The sequence below is a fragment of the Parasteatoda tepidariorum genome, chromosome 7 (genome assembly GCF_043381705.1).
Source record: "Parasteatoda tepidariorum isolate YZ-2023 chromosome 7, CAS_Ptep_4.0, whole genome shotgun sequence".
NCBI classification, from domain to species: domain Eukaryota; kingdom Metazoa; phylum Arthropoda; class Arachnida; order Araneae; family Theridiidae; genus Parasteatoda; species Parasteatoda tepidariorum.
The window spans coordinates 1,743,189-1,749,936 of NC_092210.1; positions in this window are offsets into that span (position 1 = coordinate 1,743,189).

The window sequence follows — 6,748 nt, forward strand, 5'->3', positions numbered from 1 at the left end:
ACTCCGATCACTGATGTTTCTCCTAATCTATCCTCAGCAGACATTATAATATCGAATAACTATAATCATATCAACGAATAAATTAATATAAAAACGGATATAACAAATATTTTGGACATTCAATAAAGCGATTATGTTATTGTTGACATTTCGGTCATTCACGGTAACATACTGTTTGTCTAAGATAGGTACTCTTCGCCTGGAGCTGTGGCGGTGACTATGGTAACGAGGTATGATTATTTCAAGTAGGGGTGAGGGGTCCCTCTTTAGGACTGGTTTTGGTGAGAGAAAAAGAGACATCTTCATCGAACCTACCCTCCCTAAAATGCCCTCTTCTTGTTTCCATAGCNACCACCTAGGAACCAAATCTAGAACCCGACACTCGAAATTTTTGCTCTGTTACAATCGTACCCTGTTACAATTGACCCCACTTTCCCCAATTTATCTTAGACAAACAGTATGTATTTCTGAATATGAACAGAGCTTGAAAAAACCTGTTATTAAACAAAAAATGGGCATTGGTCCTTAGACATAGCTCAAGATGCAGTGTTAAAAAAATGGACATTAAAGTTTGAATGTAAATAATTAGGACAGAAATGTTGATAACTAGGAAAAATAGTCCGAGACCAAAATACCCATCAAAAAAAGGGGGCAAAACTATTAACGAATATGAAGATAGATCTGTAAGAAAAAGGAAATGAAGTTTTAAATATTGACACAGTCGTTGAAGAGAATGACTTTGCTCTTAGAAAATGAGCATAGTTTTTTTAAAATAGACATTACATTTTATTCCATTTTTTGAGCTAATAATGTGACTTTAGTGTATTTAAAAGAATTAACAAATGAATGGTTGTGCTAAAAAATAAACTGAGCTAATTTTCATACTGATTTGCTACTCAAGTCATTCGAAAGGAACAAAGGTCGTAAGAGTTTGAGTTTAACGTTTAAAACTAAAATTTCACTTTTTAAATTATGCTCCGTTTTATTCAAGTTCATATTGAGCCATAGCCATTTTTCAAAACCCTCATCTCTTCCTATTTCTTTTTTCTTTAACGATTTCTAAAAAAAAGTACTTTAGTTATATTCTAGTTCCTCAGAGATAAAATATTAATAAATATGCGTACGAAATAAATATTTTTTTTCTAAAAGAACGAGCTAAAATCGATCCTCAATGTTAAAAAGTGATTGCTATATAAAAATACTTCCAGCAATTTTATCGAATGGCATATAATCATAAAAAGTCCCAAATACCGACATAAATTTAAACTTGAAGAAATACTGTTTTCGAGAATACAAATAAAATGTTGATGTCTTTCACATTTTTTTTTATGATTTTCGATGCAACATTTTCTGAAGTAATTGTAGAATGCTTTTTAGAGAAAATGATATCGTGAAGAATTTATGAGATTTCCGGTGTCATCGAATTCCAGAGAAATATAAAATGTTTTATTGCATCAATGTAATTGCACCTGGAATATTTCATATTGACAATAAAGAAATAAAAAAAACAAAGCTTGGATGCACTTTGGAGTTTATTCGCCAAGGAAAATATAGAAAAGCCTCAATTTGAGTGTTTTTCAAAGCTACAACTCTAAACTTTATACGCGTTCTTGCAGAAAAAATAAAACTGTATGAACTTGAAAATAGACAAACAGTTAAAAAAATTCTAATTAATTTTTGTTAAAAATCTGATTTGTGTATAGAGGGTGATTCAGCATAGCAGGTACAAACTTGAAGGGAATGTAGAGTACAAAAAAGGTTTAAAAATGGCATAACAACCAATGGTCGAAATTGTCAACATATGACGTTAAGGGGCGCTTCTCCATCATGAACTAGCTGTTCGTGCGCATTTAAACAGATATATTTTTAAATTTAAGTTTTTCAAAGTTTCATTAATTTCGTGTCTTTTTATAATTATTGTCACAAATGGCGTTCAAAGAAGATTTGTTCATATTTTTCTTATCGAATTTGATAGATTTGGCGGCTTAATTGCAGAGATTGCATTTATATCCGCAAATGAATAAATTACGTTGCAACAGCTATTACTGAGCCTATTTGAACAAATAATGTTAAAAAAATCAATAAACATGAAATTAAAATAGTTTAAATAAATATATATATCGCTGTAGATATTCAGGAACAATCGGTATATTTATAAATATATACCCTGCTTTGTATGTGGATAGTATTCAAATTTCATGTTCGTCTTTACTTAAAATTAAAAAAAACACATTTTATTGAATTTAATACAGATTTAAGACATTCAAACTAATAGTGATTACTATGTTTTTTTCTTCTTTCGTATTACTTTAAACAGAATTGTTCCCTTAAACAGTCCAACTATTGTCCACATCCCTTTCAAAAGGTCTTTTCTTAAAATCTGAAACTTGACAATCTACATTTTAAATTCTGTGAACCCGTTTCATATATTCTTAAAAGAACGCAAATTTCATTTAAGTTAAAAATTCAGATTTGAACCAGTTTGAAATATCTTTTTTATACATTTTCTTCTTAAAAACTTTTCTATAAAGCATTAGATATTTTATAAGAGATACAAAAAAAAAGAGTTTCCATGTAATTTCTTGGTATCTGTAATTTCAAACAGGTGAAAATGTTTAGGAATGGCTGAATTAAAATATTAAAGAACAATTAATATTATTAAATAGCTCAACTTATTGATGAAAAACCTAACTTATCCATTGTAAATATGTAGTGGATGAGATTTGATTAAATTTATCTTCAGAAAAAAATCACAATTGCAATATTCATAAATCAGCAAGATTCAGTAATAGCAGAAATGACGTCTCTTTCACAATCTGATTCTTCTTTTGATAATAACTTCTAGAGTGAGTTCTAGGTGTTGCTAGATGCCATTTTAAATTAGAAAGCTTTTGACATCAAAAAGTTAATTACTTTTATAATGGGATGTTTGCAAGTGACGTAGGGTGGATATCTCGATCCTAATTGCCTGTTGATATGTGGTATTTGTTTATTTTTGCTACTGTTCTTTTCATTCTATTTCGAGTAAGCTAAGCCGCGAGTACCAATTCTCTTAAGTGACACATTCTAAATTCTTTCACAAAGATTTCAATTTTTTCACTATGCATTTGCGCAGAGACTTAACACAAAGAGAGTCACGTTGCTTAGTGGAACCTAAACAAACCAATTATGCATCGAAGTTGCCAGGTACACAAAATAAAAATATATTATGGTTACAATAAAGTACACAAGCAAATAATAAATCTAAGTTAAGTAGATGAGAAAGACTTATATTTCACCTAAATCGATCTGAAATATGGCTCTGTATTTATTTAACGTATTGTAAATTAACTTTGTAACTTATGTAGAGAAACTTAGCTTAACTTTAATAAGCCGTTTTGCTGATTAAGATAAGCTGGCGCTGACATCATGTGTGGGTATGGGAGGTCTTCTTCGTCTTAAAATGCAAGTACCCAATTTTAAATAAAGAAAATAATCTTCGGAGAAATCGTTTATTAGCGAGACTACACTATAACATTTAAATTCTGAACCAATTTGTTTTTTTTTTCTTTTGTATTTTCATATGGTTTAAATTATAATTTTTATTTTTTATTTCCTTAAACATTTTGGATCTACTAAGGGTGTAAGATGTTAGTTTAAACAAAAACAAATTTAATTATAATTATTTTAAATATTGACAGTAAAACTGTTATCTTGCATGATTAAAGAAAGTCCTTTTTATACAGAAAATGCGAAATAAAGGAGAATAATTTAAGCAAAACAGCCATTCTTTAATTTCAGCGTTACGCCCTAAATAACAAACGCATAACAACCTCCCGTGCTGAAAGCTATTATAATTTGTACCATTTCTAAATAAATCCAGAATATTTAAGAATTTACGCAATAGGAACAAAATAACAAACTCTTTTTAGTTGTTTCCTATCTCATTTTGTGTGAGAGATTTCTCCCCGCTGTGAAAATTGTTGAAAAGGAAAAGATAAATGAGGTAGTTAAACTTCGAAAATATATTGCCTTCTGAAACCTTTTGAGCAATTTTAGCAATCTTTTTCTTTTTTGGAAACATCAAGACAAATTGTTTTTAAAAACGCTTAAAGTTTGTTAAATTACTTCTAAAAGGCCTTTAAAAATGTAGATAAATAAACTCCCAAAAGGTGGTTCAAGGCCTTAACAAAATAGAAGATATCATAAATAAAGTAATATAAACAAGAAATCGTTAATAAATTTCTATAAAAAGATGCTCGCGTTTTATTAAGAAAAGGGATTTAATGGAAAAAAAAAACCTTACGANTGGATTCGTCATCCTTTTCTTTGTGATATTGACTGTATCGATGATATGAACCTTGCCAAAGATGAGCTTATTGATCTTAGAACAAAGTCCTTGCTAAAAATGGATTTCGATTCAAAAACACTCGGAGAGTTCTGGTCTTCTGTGAAAGAAGCCTACCCATTGCTAGTAAAGCGAGCTATTTCAGCTATAATTCCGTTAGCTACAGTGTATCTTAACGAAGTCGGACTATCTACAGTTGTGACAATAAAAACAAAGCATCGTTATCGATTGAATGTTGCACACGTTATGCGCGTTGCTTTGTCGAAAATCATCCCTCTATTCAATTTATTAAGGAAACACAGCAACAACCTTCAGACTAAAAACTTTCATTTTAAATATTTTGTATACTATTGAAATTATTAAATTTAATGCTAAAATAAATTAAATACTAAAAATTGACGTTTTTTGCAATTTTTTTTCTCAGGGGGGTGGTCCGTGACTTCTTAAAAACTTTTAAAAGGGGTCCATTGTATCAAAAAGGTTAAGAAACACTGACCTAAATCAATGTGAGATATGGCTCTGTATTTATTTAACGTATTGTAAATTAACTTTCTAACTTATGTAGAGAAACTTAGCTCAACTTTAATACGCCGTTTTGCTGATTAAGATAAGCTGGCTCTGACATCATAGGTCACATGTGTGGGTATGGGAGGTCTTCTTCGTCTTAAAATGCAAGTACCCAATTTTAAATAAAGAAAATAATCTTCGGAGAAATTGTTTATTAGCGAGAATACACTATAACATTTAAATTCCAAACCAACTTGTTTTTATTTCTTTTGTATTTTCATATGGATTAAATAATACTATTTTTTTATTTTTAATTTCTTTAAACATTTTGGATCTACTAAGGGTGTAAGACGTTAATTTAAATAAAATCAAATTTAATTATAATTATTTCAAATATTGACAGTAAAACTGTTATCTTGCATGATTAAAGAAAGTCCTTTTCATAAAGAAAATGCGAAATAAAGGAGAATAATTTAAGCAAAACAGCCATTCTTTAATTTCAGCGTTACGCCCTAAATAACAAACGCATAACAACCTCCCGTGCTGAAAGCTATTATAATTTGTACCATTTCTAAATAAATCCAGAATATTTAAGAATTTACGCAATAGGAACAAAATAACAAACTCTTTTTAGTTGTTTCCTATCTCATTTTGTGTGAGAGATTTCTCCCCGCTGTGAAAATTGTTGAAAAGGAAAAGATAAATGAGGTAGTTAAACTTCGAAAATATATTGCCTTCTGAAACCTTTTGAGCAATTTTAGCAATCTTTTTCTTTTTTGGAAACATCAAGACAAATTGTTTTTAAAAACGCTTAAAGTTTGTTAAATTACTTCTAAAAGGCCTTTAAAAATGTAGATAAATAAACTCCCAAAAGGTGGTTCAAGGCCTTAACAAAATAGAAGATATCATAAATAAAGTAATATAAACAAGAAATCGTTAATAAATTTCTATAAAAAGATGCTCGCGTTTTATTAAGAAAAGGGATTTAATGGAAAAAAAAAACCTTACGAGCAGTTTTAAATATTAGAGTGTTTAGAAAATGCAAAGTTATTTTATGTTCGTAAAAAAGTATTTCTGTTCTATCTAGGGGTTGCACGGAGAAAAAATTCTGGTAAAATGATCGTACTGCATGATTACTGTATTTTGTACTATATGTTGAGTAAAAATAATTTAAAGCTAAGCAACAAATTTATGTATTAAAATATGAAACTTGCATTTATAAACATATGTTTCATGAAATAAAGCATTGCGGAATGAAAGAGCTTCAAATTATAATACTTGATAAGATAATTGATCTCATAAATTGTTTTTAAATCAGAGTATATTCTATAGACTGATCAAAACTTGGTAAGAACACTAAAACAAATATGTTGATAGACATAGTGTATACGTGGTTGGGCCTTAGGTTAGGCCTCAACCGCCCTGTGACTAGGGACGGTTCTTTTCGTCCTCTTTTGTGTACAGCTTTGATTGCATCACATGTTAATTCCATATTAGATTTTCTTAAAATATCTTATAAAACTGAAATATCTGCTACTTTACTACTGAAATTCTAATGCATTTCTAAATTTCCCATTGAGGTAATGTAACACGGTTTTACCCGGAGGGTTTGGCTTGTTCCGGAAAAAAAATAATTTATTAAAAAAGTTATACATACATGCTTTTTTTAAAGAACATAAACTAGATTATGAATATCTTGGTTAAGTCAGACAGTATGTTGGTCAAATTGTTTAATTTCAATAGGCCTTCAAACTTCAGCTAACCGGTATTTCCCTATATATGTATATGTGTATGTATTTATATATATAAGTTCAAAATGAAGAATAAAACAAAGAAAAATTATAGACATATGAAAAAAAGGGGGTGGGAAATAATAAATAAAAAAAATAAACAACAATTTATTAAAAAAAAAAA